This window comes from Dermacentor andersoni, chromosome 7, assembly GCF_023375885.2.
Source record: "Dermacentor andersoni chromosome 7, qqDerAnde1_hic_scaffold, whole genome shotgun sequence".
NCBI lineage: Eukaryota > Metazoa > Arthropoda > Arachnida > Ixodida > Ixodidae > Dermacentor > Dermacentor andersoni.
This window is the reverse complement of record NC_092820.1, coordinates 27,777,962-27,792,272: the sequence shown is the minus strand read 5'-3', so window position 1 is coordinate 27,792,272 and position 14,311 is coordinate 27,777,962. Positions and strand designations below refer to the sequence as shown.

General features: G+C 48.3%; 1 protein-coding gene and 1 pseudogene across 2 annotated transcripts in view; both read left to right on the top strand.

The window, feature by feature from the left end:
* LOC126535436 (phospholipase A1-like) overlaps positions 1-14,311 on the top strand; it is a 122,475-nt gene that overhangs the window by 39,323 nt on the left and 68,841 nt on the right. The window lies entirely within an intron of this gene.
* LOC140219455 (uncharacterized) lies at positions 2,571-3,244 on the top strand (annotated as a pseudogene).

Genomic DNA, 14,311 nt, shown 5'->3' with positions numbered 1-14,311 from the left:
AAGCAACTGCCGCCGCTCCCACCCAACGATATTAGAGTGGTCGTTCGCCAGCGAGGTGAAGTGCGACTCCTAGACATCTCAACACCTCGACTCAGGAAGGCAGTGCAGATCCAGCTCCAAATCACTCTGCCGCACAACTTCTGCCTACGTATCCGCCCGACTAACAATACATTCACCATGGCAACAGCACATTTCCCAACAGCCGAGGCTCTGAAGACGCTGACCTCCCTCACCATTGGAGACCGAACCTACCCGCGCGCAGCTTACGTGGCACCCCCACCGGGGGCTACCCGAGGAGTCATCATAAACGCCTATGACGACGAGACCCCAACGCAACTCTACCAAGACCTGGTCAGGAGAAATCCAGAGCACACCATATTAGCAGCCCGACGCATGGGGAAGACGCACTCCGTCCTAATCAGCTTTGACGCAAGCGCAGTCCCGAACTCCATCAAATACATGGGAGCCATCCACCGCTGCACCCCATATCGCGGCAGTCCGGATGCCTGTACAAATTGCAGACAACCGGGTCACCGTCATGACGTATTCCCCAAGCCCCAAGACCAACCTTTGCCCCCGCTGTGGAACACATCATATGCAACAAGAACATCCTTGCATGCCTAAGTGCATTCTGTGCGTGGGCCCTCACCTTACCAGCACGGGATCGTGCAAGGGACGAGACCTTCACCCGACACGGAAACAACCCAGCCACCCGCAAATGCAGCATCAAGAATTGGTAACATCGGGGGACAATGTTCGCCAGTTGTCGCCCAACGAACACAAGCAAGCATGGACAGCGCCGTTGAAGCAGGCCTGGGACACTCCCCTTTCTTCTCACAAGCAAATGTCATCCAAGACAGCGACTCCCAATCTACAACACGCCCTTGCGAAATCCGAGGAGGAGGCAGCGGCGACCAAAGCAGAAGCTACAGCAGCCCGAAAAGAAGCCGTCCTCCTTCGTCAACATATCGCCAAACTGGAAGCCGAGATAAGTGCTCTTGCCTCTGGATCTCCCATTCCACCTACCCCTGCTTCTGCCGCATCCCAGCCTCCCACCCCATACCCACCCACTGCTCATATCTTGCCCAGTCACTCTAACCCTACTTCTCCTCCTGATTTGCTAACAATGAAGGCTGACACGGAACCCCTTACAAATTCAACTCCGCGCACAACACCCCCTCCCTCCACCGCTACCTCACGAGGCGACATTCCTACCCTGCTTGAGTCCTTCGCAGCTCACTTTGAGGCAAAATTGCAGGACGCTATTACTCACATTAACCAGGAATGTGCCACCCTCAAAGACGTGGTGATCCATATAACACAAAACAATGCTGCTTTTAGCCAACGATTAGACGTGCTAACTCAAAGATTCTCTGAGCGTTGTAGCGATCTTGGTTCCCTACTCAATTCTTACTCAACCGCCCTCCCCAAGCGGGACTCGACCCCAAATAGACGTAAGAAGGCTAAAACAACCGAAGGAACGGAGAACCATATGCCTGGCGTAGCTCACAAACTCCCAGCCCCCGTTATTCGTTCGCCTCCTACCGACTCTCATGACGGCAGCTCCAAACCGTAATCTTACACTCTGGCAGTGCAACTGCCGAGGCTTTCGCCAGAAGCGTCATGTGGTCCACCAACTGCTGTCCTGCGCTACGAGGCCCGACATCCGTGCCCTGCAGGAACCCTCCAAGTCACTTACCCTTCATGGCTATACTCCTATTCTGCCCACATCCCCCTACCCTCTCGGGTAGCGTTTCTTGTTAGTCGCTCAATCACCAACATCTCCAATACCCTAGCAATTCAATACATTGGTCGCATTTTAATTGAGCTTGTGCCGCAGCACGCTCGAGCGAACAGTCTCTTCATTCTAAATGTGTATAGCCACCCAAAAGGCCTACAAAGCAACTTCGAACGCCTCTTTACACTTGCGAAGCGAATAGCAAAAAGTGCCTTACTCGTTGTAGGAAACTTTAATGCCCCGCATACGGCCTGGGGTTACCCACATGACACACCAAAAGGCCGTCGGGTGTGGTTAGCAGCGCAACACGCCGGTCTCTCCCTACTCACCAACCTTACCTCTCCTAAACGCACGGGAACCAGCGTCTGTAGAGACACTACGCCAGACCTTACGTTCGCACATCGCCTCCCTCACGCCACATGATGCAATACACAAGAGAATTTGGATAGTGACCATTGCATCATCGAAATTCTCTTAAACATTCAACTACCCCGCAGACCTCCCAGACGCTCCACTTTCACGAAGTGGGATTATTTCCCTTCACGTAGAGCAGCCCGCACCTCCGCCCCCATCAAGGACATCACCGAATGGTCCAAACAACTACAAAGTGATGTCCGATTCGTAACTCGTCGCCTATGGGAGGACTACCTCAGCGACACAGATGACTCCCGCCTCCTAAATTTATGGGACGCTAAAACAGGCCTAGAACAACGCTGGCAAAGGCAGCGTTGGAACCGGACACTCAGACGCCGCCTCGCTCGTCTCAACATAGAGTCGTGCTCCGCCACCTGACAAAGCTGATAATGACTCAGATGAGCAGGATGTTCGAACAATGTTGGTATCCATAAACAAAAAACTGGAATACCTTCTGCCCCTAGAAAATACGGTTGAAAGTGTTGAAGACACGGTCCAGTTCATGAGTGAACAATACGACGAGCTCTTAACGAGAATAGAAAAGAATGAACGTGAAGTAAAGGAACTAAAGCACAGAATAGAAAGGGTTGAGGCCAAAGACAGTGAAATGATGCAGCTGAAAACGGAAGTGGACAATTTAGAATGAAGAAGTAGAAAGCTTAGCCTTGAATTTCATAGAATTAAGCCGGTCCAGAAAGAAAACTTGCTCGTTAAAATAAAAAAGCTGACTGTGTTAAACAACTTGCCGCAGCTTCTGGAAAATGATATTGTGCCACCCATCGCCTGCCTTCAAAGGCAGCTAAGACACCCGGTATAATCTGTCGTTTTGCCAATCAGGCTATCAGGGATAAATGGTGGCAAAGCAGGCAAAAACTGTCAAGTGAAAATGACAGTGTCCTTTTTTTGTCGGAGAACTTGACTAAAAGGACACGCGCCTTGTTGTTCGAAACTAAGCCCTGGGCCAAAAGTAACAAGTACAAATATGTATGACACAGCAACAACAAAGTTCTCGTGCGGAAAACAGACGGGGCAAACGCGATAGTCACTTCTAATTCTAGCGACCGCGAAAAACTGAGTAAGTCTCTCAGCTGAACTGAAACACTGCTATGTCAAGTGCACCCAGTACGCCTTATGTATTACCGCACAGTTTTACTAGTCATTTAGAGCCAACATTTCGGAAGTCTTTCAAATGTTTTCACCTAAACATCCGATCGTTTGCTAACAAGAAAAATGAGCTACAACCTTTCATTGAACAAATTAAAGAATATTTTGACGTTATTATGCTGACAGAAACACTGTACTGATGACGTGAATATTTTCCGGCTTCCATTATATTACTACGGAACAGTGTGTACAATGACGAAGAGGCGAGCAGTGAGAAGACGACGACGATTAGAGGCTAGCGCGGGCTGTTACCTCTTGGCCAAGTGCGGCGTATTCCCTTGTAAATATACTTGTATATAGCTTTTTGTCTGCGTCCTCCTACATATCTGCTGGAGGTGCTGGGTAATAAGATGCCCTACGGGGCAAAATCGATGAAGCCGGGTGGTTAGCAGGGCGATGGGCCGAGCAGATGGTGTGAAGACCCATGTTTGCGAATTCCTGGCGGACAACTGCCTGGATCAGGCAGTTGGCAGCCGGATAGAAGGCAGCCGGATAGGAGGCTTCGATCTCACGCCGGACGATCCGGGTAACATCGCCAGTGTTGAAGGGACGAGGAGCGTCGGCCCAGGAAGATGTCGCTGGGGTGTTGGGCAGACGGGCAAACTGCTGGTGAATACGTCGGCTTTTAGCGAGTTCCAGGCGGCGGCACTCTTTTATAACTGCATCCACCGTCGCCACGTTGTTAAAAACGAGTTGAAGGTGTCATCGGCAATATCATTGAGGATGTGGGAGGCCTTGTCGGACTCAGTCATGTGTGCGTCAACTTTGCGGCGCAGAGCGAAGACGTCCTGAATGTACGTGACGTAGGGCTCCATTGACGTCTGGAAGCGGCCGGATAACGCCTTCTGCGCGGCAAGTTGGTGACCGTATGGGTTGCCGAACAAGTCGCGGAGCTTTTGCTTAAGCGAATCCCAACTGGTGTGCTCATCTTCGTGCGTCCGCCGAAACCAAACTCGTGGTGTGCCACCGAGGTAAAAGACTATGTTGGCGAGCATGATAGTAGGGTCCCACTTGTTATTGGGGCTGACGTGTTCGTAGAGGCTGATCCAGTCATCGACGTCTTCCCCATCTTTGCCGGAGAATACGCCAGGGTCACTGCGAGCGGGGAGAGTGATGTAGGCAGCAGTAGGTGAAGTGGCAGCAACTGTCGGAGCCGGCGGAGTCGAGTTGTCGTCACCGGGAGCCATGAAGCAAGGCTCGACGTACCGTCCACTGCGAAGCTCCGTGACGACGTACAGGGAACATCCACCTCCACCAGATATGCTATCACGCGGGCTCTCCTTACCAGTTGCACCACTGACGTCGCGGACTTTCTCTTGCGTGACATTATGTTACTTCATGGCGCCCCGCGACAGCTGCTTACTGACCTGCGTCGTAACTTCCTCTCGAAAGTTATCGCCGACATTGTGCGTTCCTGCTCCACTCAACACAAGCTGACTACCTCATACCATCCTCAAACCAATGGCCTGACAGAGCGGTTAAACCGTACTCTTACCGTTCTGCTCTCCAAGTACCTTTCCAAGGACCACCACGACTGGGACATTGCCCTTCCTTACGTCTTCCCGTCTCGTCACCGTCGGATTTTCTCCATTTCACCTACTGTACGGTCGTGAACCGACCTTGCCCCTAGACACGACACTTCCTCCTTCTGCGATCTCAACAAGCGAGTATGCGCGCGACGCCATCGCTCTCGCCGACCATGCACGCCAGCTTGCCCGTGCTCGACTGACGGCCTCGCAAACCACTCAGCAGCGTCAGTACAACGCCCGCCACTGTGACGTACAGTTTTCGCCTGGTGCGCTCGTGTTCTTGTGGTCGCCCTCTCGTCACGTCGGACTTTCAGAAAAGCTCCTTTCGCGATACACAGGGCGCTACCGCGTGCTGCGCCAGGTGACGCCTGTGCCGTACGAAATGACTCCTGTGAGCTCAACCTCGTCCTCTACTCTGGCCTATAGTTCTGTCGTGCACGTCAGTAGGCTAAGGGCCTACAACACTGCTTCCGAGTCGAACCTTTAGTCGCTCCAGGACGGCGCTTTTGCCGCCGGGGGTAGTCCTACGGAACAGTGTTTACAATGACGAAGAGGCGAGCAGTGAGAAGACGACGACGACGATTAGAGGCTAGCGCGGGCTGTTGCCTTTTGGTCAAGTGCGGCGTATTCTCTTGTAAATATACTTGTATATAGCTTTTTGTCTGCGTCCTCCTACGTAACAATATAATACTTTCTATCTTAATCGACGAACTGGTCGTGGGGGTGGGTGTGCATTTTAACTAGAAAACCATTTAGAGTGTGAAATATTGAATGGGTTTTCGATGGTAACTCAGTATTATGAGGTATTGACGGTAAAACTTCATAACACAGTGTCTTCTGTTTATTATCGCCCTCCAAGTGGTTGTGTTACACATTTGCTTGAATACTTAGATACTTTTCTTGCGTTCATTAATGACATGAAATTAAAGATAATTTTCGGTGGGGACATCAACACTATTATCATCATCAGCCTGGTTACGCCCACTGCAGGGCAAAGGCCTCTCCCATACTTCTCCAACAACCCCGGTCATGTACTAATTGCGGCCATGTCGTCCCTGCAAACTTCTTAATCTCATCCGCCCACCTAACTTTCTGCCGCGCCCTGCTACGCTTCCCTTCCCTTGGAATCCTCCAGTCCGTAACCCTTAATGACCATCGGTACTCTTCCCTCATTACATGTCCTGCCCATCCCTATTTCTTTTTCTTGATTTCAACTAAGATGTCATTAACTTGCGTTTGTTCCCTCACCCAATCTGCTCTTTTCTTATCCCGTCACGTTACACCTATCATTCTTGTTTCCATAGCTGGTTGCGTCGTCCTTAATTTAAGTAGAAACCTTTTCGTAAGCCTCCAGGTTTCTGCCGCGTAGGTGAGTACTGGTAAGATACAGTTATTATACACTTTTCTCTTGAGCGATAATGGCAACCTGCTGTTCATGATCTGACAATGCCTGCCAAACGCACCCTGCCCATTCTTATTCTTCTGATTATTTCCATCTCATGATCCGGATCCGCCGTCACTACCTGCCCTAAGTAGATGTATTCCCTCACCACTTCCAGTGCCTCACTACCTATAGTTGCTGTTCTCTTCCGAGACTGTTAAACATTAGTTTAGTTTTCTGCAGATTAATTTTTAGACCCACTATTCTGCTTTGCCTCTCCAGGTCAGTGGCCATGCATTGCAATTGGTCCCCTGAGTTACTAAGCAAGGCAATATCATCAGCGAATCGCAAGTTACTAAGGTATTCTCCACTAACTTTTATCCCCAATTCTTCACAATCCAGGTCTCTGAATACCTCCTGTAAACACGCTGTGAATAGCATTGGAGAGATCTTATCTCCTTGGCTGACGTCTTTCTTTATTGGGATTTTGTTGCTTTCTTTATGGAGGACTACGGTGGCTGTCGAGCCGCTATAGATATCTTTCAGTATTTTTACATACGGCTCGTCTACACCCTGATTCCGTAATGCCTCCATGACTGGTGAGGTTTCGACAGAATCAAACGCTTTCCCGTAATCAATGAAAGCTATATATAAGGGTTGGTTATATTCCGCACATTTCTCTATCACCTGATTGATAGTGTGAATATGGTCTATTGCTGAGTAGCCTTAACGGAATCCTGCCTGGTCCTTTGCTTGACAGAAGTCTAAGGTGTTCCTGATTCTATTTGCGATAATCTTAGTAAATAGTTTGTAGGCAACTGACAGTAAGCTGATCGGTCTATAATTTTTCAAGTGTTTGCGTCCCCTTTGTTATGGATTAGGATTATGTTAGCGTTCTTCCAAGATTCCGGTACAGTCGAGGTCATGAGCCATTGCGTATGCAGGGTGGCCAGTTTCTCTAGAACAACCTGCCCGCCATCCTTCAACAAATCTGCTGTTACCTGATCCTCCCCAGCTGCCTTCCCCCTTTGCATAGCTCCCAAGGCTTTCTTTACTTCTTCTGGCGTTACCTGTGGGATTTCGAATTCCTCTAGACTATTCTCTCTTCCATTATCGTCCTGGGTGCCACTGGCACTGTATAAATCTCTATAGAACTGCTCAGCCACTTTAACAATCTCATTCATATTAGTACTGATATTGCCGGCTTAGTCTCTTCCCAATTCTTCCGAATTCCTAGTTTCTTCTTCACTGCTTTTAAGCTTCCTCCGTTCCTGAGAGCATGTTCAATTCTATCCATATTATACTTCCTTATGTCAGCTGTCTCACGCTTGTTGATTAATTTCGAAAGTTCTGCCAGTTTTATCCTAGCTGTAGTTTTGAGGCTTTCATACATTGGCGTTTCTCGATCAGATATTTCGTCTCCTGCGATAGCTTACTGGTATCCTGTCTAACGGAGTTACCACCGACTTCTATTGCACACTCCTTAATGATGCCCACAAGATTGTCGTTCATTGCTTCAACACTAAGATCCTCTTCCTGAGTTAAAGCCGAATACCTGATTCTGTAGCTTGATCTGGAATTCTTCTATTTTCCCTCTTACCGCTAACTCATTGATTGACTTCTTATGTACGAGTTTCTTCCGTTCCCTCCTCAGGTCTTGGCTAATTCGAGTTCTTACCATCCTATGGTCACTGCAGCGCGCCTTGCTGAGCACGTCCACATCTTGTATGATGCCAGGATTAGCGCAGAGTATAAAATCTATTTCATTTCTAGTCTCGCCGTTCGAGCTCCTCCACGTCCACTTTCGGCTATCCCGCTTGCGTAAGAAGGTATTCGTTATCCGCATATTATTCTGTTCCGCAAACTCTATTAACAACTGTCCCCTGCTATTCCTAGTGCCTATACCATATTCCCCCACTGCCTTGTCTCCAGCCTGCTTCTTGCCTACCTTGGCATTTAAGTCGCCCATGAGTATAGTGTATTTTGTTTTCACTCTACCCACCACCGTTTCCACGTCTTCATAGAGGCTTTCTATTTCCTGGTCATCATGACTGGATGCAGGGGCGTAGACCTGTACAGCCTTCATTTTGTGCCTCTTATTAAGTTGCACAACAAGACCTGCTACCCTGTCATTAACGCAATAGAATTCCCGTATGTTACCAGCTATAATTCTTATTAATCAGGAATCCGACTCCTAGTTCTCGTCTCTCCGCTAAGCCCCGGTAGCACAGGACGTGCCCGCTTTTTAGCACTGTATATGCTTCTTTTGGCCTCCTAACTTCACTGAGCCCTCTAATTCCTCCAATAGCACTGCTAGACTAGCCTCACTAGATAACGCTCTAGCGTTAAACGTTGCCAGGTTCATATTCCAATGGCGGCCTGTCCGGAGCCATGGATTTTTAGCACCCTCTGCTGCGTCGCAGGTCTGACCGCCGCCGTGGTCAGTTGCTTCGCAGCTGCTGGGGACTGAGGGCCGGGGTTTGATTGTTGTGTTCATATAGGAGGTTGTGGCCAACTACTGCACCAGGGTGGCCAATCCTGCTCTGGTGAGGGAGTGCGTTACCAATTCTGGTCACCGGGATCAGGCCACACTCCAGGCCTGTTTATGCAATTGTATCAACACGCAGATTTTTTTTAATCCGGTGGAAAATTGCGCGGCACCGGGATTCGAACCACGGGCCTCCTGCACGCGAGGCGGGTGTTCTACCTCTACGCCACCGCTGCACTCTATAAGGAATTATAGAGGTCAGCAACATTAACATGACGAAAACTGATTCACCAGAACTCAGGCTTAAAACGCTATTAAAATGCAATGCATGCTAGAATAATATAAAACTGCCTACCAGAGTGACCAAGACTACGTGATCTCTAATCGACGTATTTGTTAGAAATATAAATCCAGTTTAAGTTAAAGCTGGCGTATTCGTGTCGGACTTGAGCGACCATATGCCAATATTTCTTTGTTACAAGGGTCATCTACAGAATAAGGAATCACAGTCGACACACCTTATTCAACCAATAACTGAACAAAACTTTTTAAGTTTCTTACCAATATCCTGCCAACAGCCTGGAATACTGTATTTGAATCTAAAGATGCAAATGACGCTTGTGATTCTGTTTTTGCCTCTTAAAACCGGTATACGACGCTTGTTTTCCGTTGAAGTGCGTAAAACATAAAAATAAAATACGTGAGCTATGGATTACCCTTGAGCTCTCTGTTCGAATACGCAAAAAGAGTGCTTTATATGCCGAATTCATCAAGACCAAAGATCTAGAACTTTTCCGCCGTTTTCAAAAAATTCGGAATCGTCTAGATAAAGACATAAAAGAGGCGAGGCGCGAGCATTGTTTCAATTCCTTTAGTTCTTCGAATTCATCTGCGGATGGTACGTGGCAAAACCTGCAATCTCTGCTAAATTACAATGTTCCTGCTGAACAGATGCATAGTTTGAAAATAAATGGTACTGAGGTAAAGCACAAAGCAGTTGCAGATGCTTTTAACAAACGTTTTCTTAACATTGGAGCGCAATGCGCACCTATCAATGATCTTGAATACATTTCTCGAAATTCCAGTTCTATATTTCTTTATCCAGTAGACGAGGGGGAAATAACTACTACCATTCTCAGCCTAAAGAAACAGTAGAGGCAGGGATATTGACGGTATTTAAGTTAAACCTATAAAATACGTTGCTCACCTTATATCTCATTGCATTACTTATGTTTTTAACCTCTGTTTAAACGAAGGTACCTTTCCTTATAGGATGCAGATAGCGTGCGTCGTTGCACTTTTTAAGAAAGGCGGTAAGAACAATTTGGGAAATTACCGGGCATTATCAATACTTCCTGTGTTTTCAAAGGTTTTCGAAAAAGTTTTCTTAGGCGGCTAACCGAATTTAAGCAAAAACATAACCTGCTAACTGACAGTCAGTATGGTTTCCGTAAGGGGATGGGCACTCAACTCGCTTTGCTAGCACAAAAAGAACACCTGCTACCGCATTTGGAGGAAGGCAAACTTGTTCTGGGCATCTTCATTGAACTATCAAAGGCATTTGATTGCATTAATCACAATCCTCTAATTCAAACCTTGAACTCTATGGCTTTCGTGGCAATGTCGCTTCTCTTATACGTTATCTAGAATACCGCCAACAAATAGTTGTCATAAATGGCTATCACTGAGATCCACTACCAATCTCCTCAGGCGTCCCTCAGGGCAGCATTCTAGGGCCTTTTTTATTTAATATGTATGTGAATGACAATGTTAAAATTAATGAAAGTGTGGAATTTATTATGTACGCTGAGTACACCACCATATTGATAGGTGGTAAAGATATTCTAATTTCACGTTAGCAAAATTACACGAATGGACACGTAGAATAGCCTCCTGATAAATGAGAATAAAACAAAAGCTGTAATATCTCGAGCTAAAAGCAAACATATCAATCAGCAAACTTATCTTAATTAATGCAACCCCTATTGAGATTACTTCCAGTATTAAAACATTAGGTGTCACTTTTCATAAACATATGTCATGAGATGCTCATGCGGATAGCGTGGCAAATAATCTTGCGCAAGTAATTGGTTTAACATACAGAATTCGCCACATACTTCCACCGCAAACTATGATGTTAATCTATAATTTATTGTTTTCCAGCAGAATAAACTACTGCCATCTAATATGGTCTGACACAACACAGGGAAACTTAAACAGGCTTCATAGGTTGCAGAAAAAGTTCCTTAGAATTGCTGCAGGCTTGCCCTATCACTTGCACACACAGCATCTTTTTGACAAGTACAACGTAATCCCAGTTGCCGAATTGTTCGACTACCATCTTAGGCAAAGCATTTAAAAACGAAAAAATAAATAATAGCTCCTTTTCACAACGTTTAGCTAACCTACAGGAAAACACTTCTGCGCGCCTGAAACCTAATACTATGCCCTGGAAAGTGAGAACTTATAAAACAACGTATGGTCTAAGGACACTACAGAACAAATTACCCAGGTTACTTAATAGATTAAATAATGAACACGTTAGACTTGAAGGTATAACATTCAAATAACTTTGACAGCATTTTAAGAAATTCTAGGCCGTTACTTTCTTAACTTTTCGTTTCTGCAAACCAAGCTTTTCTTTGCCGCGTTATCCCTAACAGTTTACATGATGAGGGAATGGTTCCGTTTTCCCTCTTTCAATTTACAATGTGTGCTTTATCTGTTTTGTTTCTCTTTACCATCATTGTGTATGTATTACTGTTATTTCTTGCGGGTAAGTGAAACTGCATTTATGTTATTTCTTTGGAAGAAGACGAAGAAGCCGAGTAGTGCGGATGCGATGATTTCAGCTTCTGGTTTTTTCAATGATTTCGGTTGGTTTCCTTCCTAGAAACCGAGTAAATTATGCGTTAATCGACGCAGCAAGTTGTGAGGACCGCACCGGTACCGGACGTTTCACGGTGGGTGACTTTTTTGACGTTTTACGAGTGTGTGAAGTTCCGACTACGCCGCGGCACAGCCAACCCTAGCGCGGTAGCTAGGCCTAACCTCGGCGAGGCAGCGCGGGTAGGCCTGGGCCTAGCCCTGTGACCTCGGGCCAAGACGGAGCGCAGGATGGAGATCGTGGAGGGAGAAGACATCTCTGAAGAAGAAGCAAGCAGCCCCGGCTGGATGACGGCATATGGCCGCAAGAACGGCAAGGGGATGAGAGCGGCGACTACTACCCGCGAAGGCAAGTGGCGAGCGAAAGGACGGAGGCCGCACTGCCGCCCCACGGAGCGCGTACCAGCGCATCGTCGCCACTTCAAGGCTCCCTCGACTGCCGAGGGACACGTATCGCATCATCGTCAGGCCAAGGGACGGCCTGAACGTGACCAAGGTTAGCCAAATATGTTTGAGCAAGCCCTAGCCATGGCGGCGGCCCTGGCTCCGGCCGAAATTGAAGAGGACACCATTTGCCCCAACGGTACCCAAAACATCTACGTGGTGTGTACTCCTTACGAGAGAAATGCGTGCGCCTACGTAAAGGCACAGCAAGTCTGACTAGGCGAAAGCATGTACCGGATCTCTGTGTACCCGGCTCCCCCCGACGACACGTGTAAAGGAGTAATACGGGGTGTCGACGTGGATGTCAACGAGGCTCAACTCCGAGCAAGAATCGTAAACCGCCGCAACCCAGGAGCCATCGAGGTCAAAAGAATCAAGAACACCACGGCTGTGGTAGTATTGTTTAGGGGTATGAAGGTGCCCAGTTATGTGTGTCTTGCGGCGCGAGCATGTTTCGCTGCACGCTATACAGGAGACACACGGAGGTTTGTTACGGCTGCGGAGGTTTAGGACATCGTGCCGACGTTTGCCCTAATCCAAACAGCAAGTGGTGCCGCACGTGCGGACAGAAATCACCAGCGGACGATCATGAGTGCATTCCAAAGTGTTCGCTATGCGAAGGTCCACATCCCACAGCGGAGAGAGTATGCAAACACAGGTTTCACGTCCCCTACATCGTCAGAAGGAGAAGACGCCAACGCCACCGGCGTGCCGAGAAGACGCAGGTGGCCCGAGGAATGCAGTCACGCGACTCCAGCGTATGTACCAGCGTCGCCAGCACCCTCGGAAGAGGTCGCTCCAGGACACCATCTACGCGGCGGCGCGACGCCAAGCGGAGCCGCTCCCGTTCCAGAGGGCACTCGGCGTCTCGAACGAGATTTCAGGAGGAGCTCACCTGGGCGGATCGAGTGGCGAAGACGCCCAAACCTAGAAAGGTAACGCGGTCGGTATCGCCAGAGCATAGTGCAGAGCGGGAAATTCAACTACTACGCCAGGAGATTGCTAGTTACAAAGAAGAGCTATGCAAGCAGAAAGTTGCGTAGGCCATTCAAAGCAGGGTCGAGGGTGCGAAAGCGGCGGATAATGCCGTGCAGAAAAGCACGCAGGAACCCAAAGTCGAGGTCAGCAAAGCCAAACGTAAGGCCCCCCTCTACTTGAGGACGACTCGAAGATGAGCGAGTCGGAGATGGGCGGGGCGGAAAGCTCGCAGAACAAAATGCTCCAAGAGTTACTTAGGATTTCCAAAGAAAATCAGGCAAGCATTAACCAGCTCGCGCAGCGCATGGGAGCAATTGAGAGTAAAGTAAGAGCTATAGAGAATAAAGTAGTAGCAGTTGAAAACAAGATGGCGATAAAGGCCAATTCAAAGGTTCGTAGGCAAGCTGCAGCTAATAACGGTACTGGGACTGGCCCGAAGGGTCATCAAAATCTAAACTAGCGAAATGGCGGGCACTCAAAAGGATCTAGTAATTTGGCAGTGGAATTGTGCTAGCTTTCAAAGGCGCAAGATTTCGCTGCAACAGTACATTACAGCTGAGGCCAAAAGGCCGCAAGTAATTTTGCTACAGGAGACACTATGTGTTACACCCACCCTCGCAGGCTACAAATCGGTGGCGGCAAGGGGGGAGTCCAAGAGAGGTATAGCTATGCTAGTGAGCAAAAAGCTCGCATACGTTGAACATGACATTCAGCCAGGTCGCGGAAGAATGGAGGCGCTTCTGGTTGAGGTTATCCCCAACAGCTGGCTCAAACAAAGAGTGTTCATCCTCAATGTTTACAGCCCACCATCCGATCAGAGACAGTCTTTCCACTCACTGTTTATGAAGGCGGCTTCGCTCGCTAGAGAGTCACCGTTAGTAATCGCGGGAGACTTCAACGCCCCACACAACGCATGGGGGTACATCAGGCAGACAGCTAAGGGCACAAATCTAGCGCGGGCCGTCGATGACCTAGCGCTAACAGTCATCACCGATCCCTGCTTCCCCACGAGACTGGGCACGTCGGTGGCTAGAGACACAACCTCCGATCTTGCCCTTATCAAAAATGTAGAGCAAACAACATGGGATAACAAGCAAGAAAACCTGGGCAGCCATCACTTCATCATTAGTGTTACCCTTCAGGTCAGAGCCCCCCAGGCCAGGGAATTTAAAGTGACGGACTGGGATGCCTTCCGTAAGCTCAGAAAGGAGGACACTGGCGAATACGTCAGCTTCAGCGAACTGCTCGAGACACTCAGAGCAGACGTTGAAAAGGCTACAAAAACTATT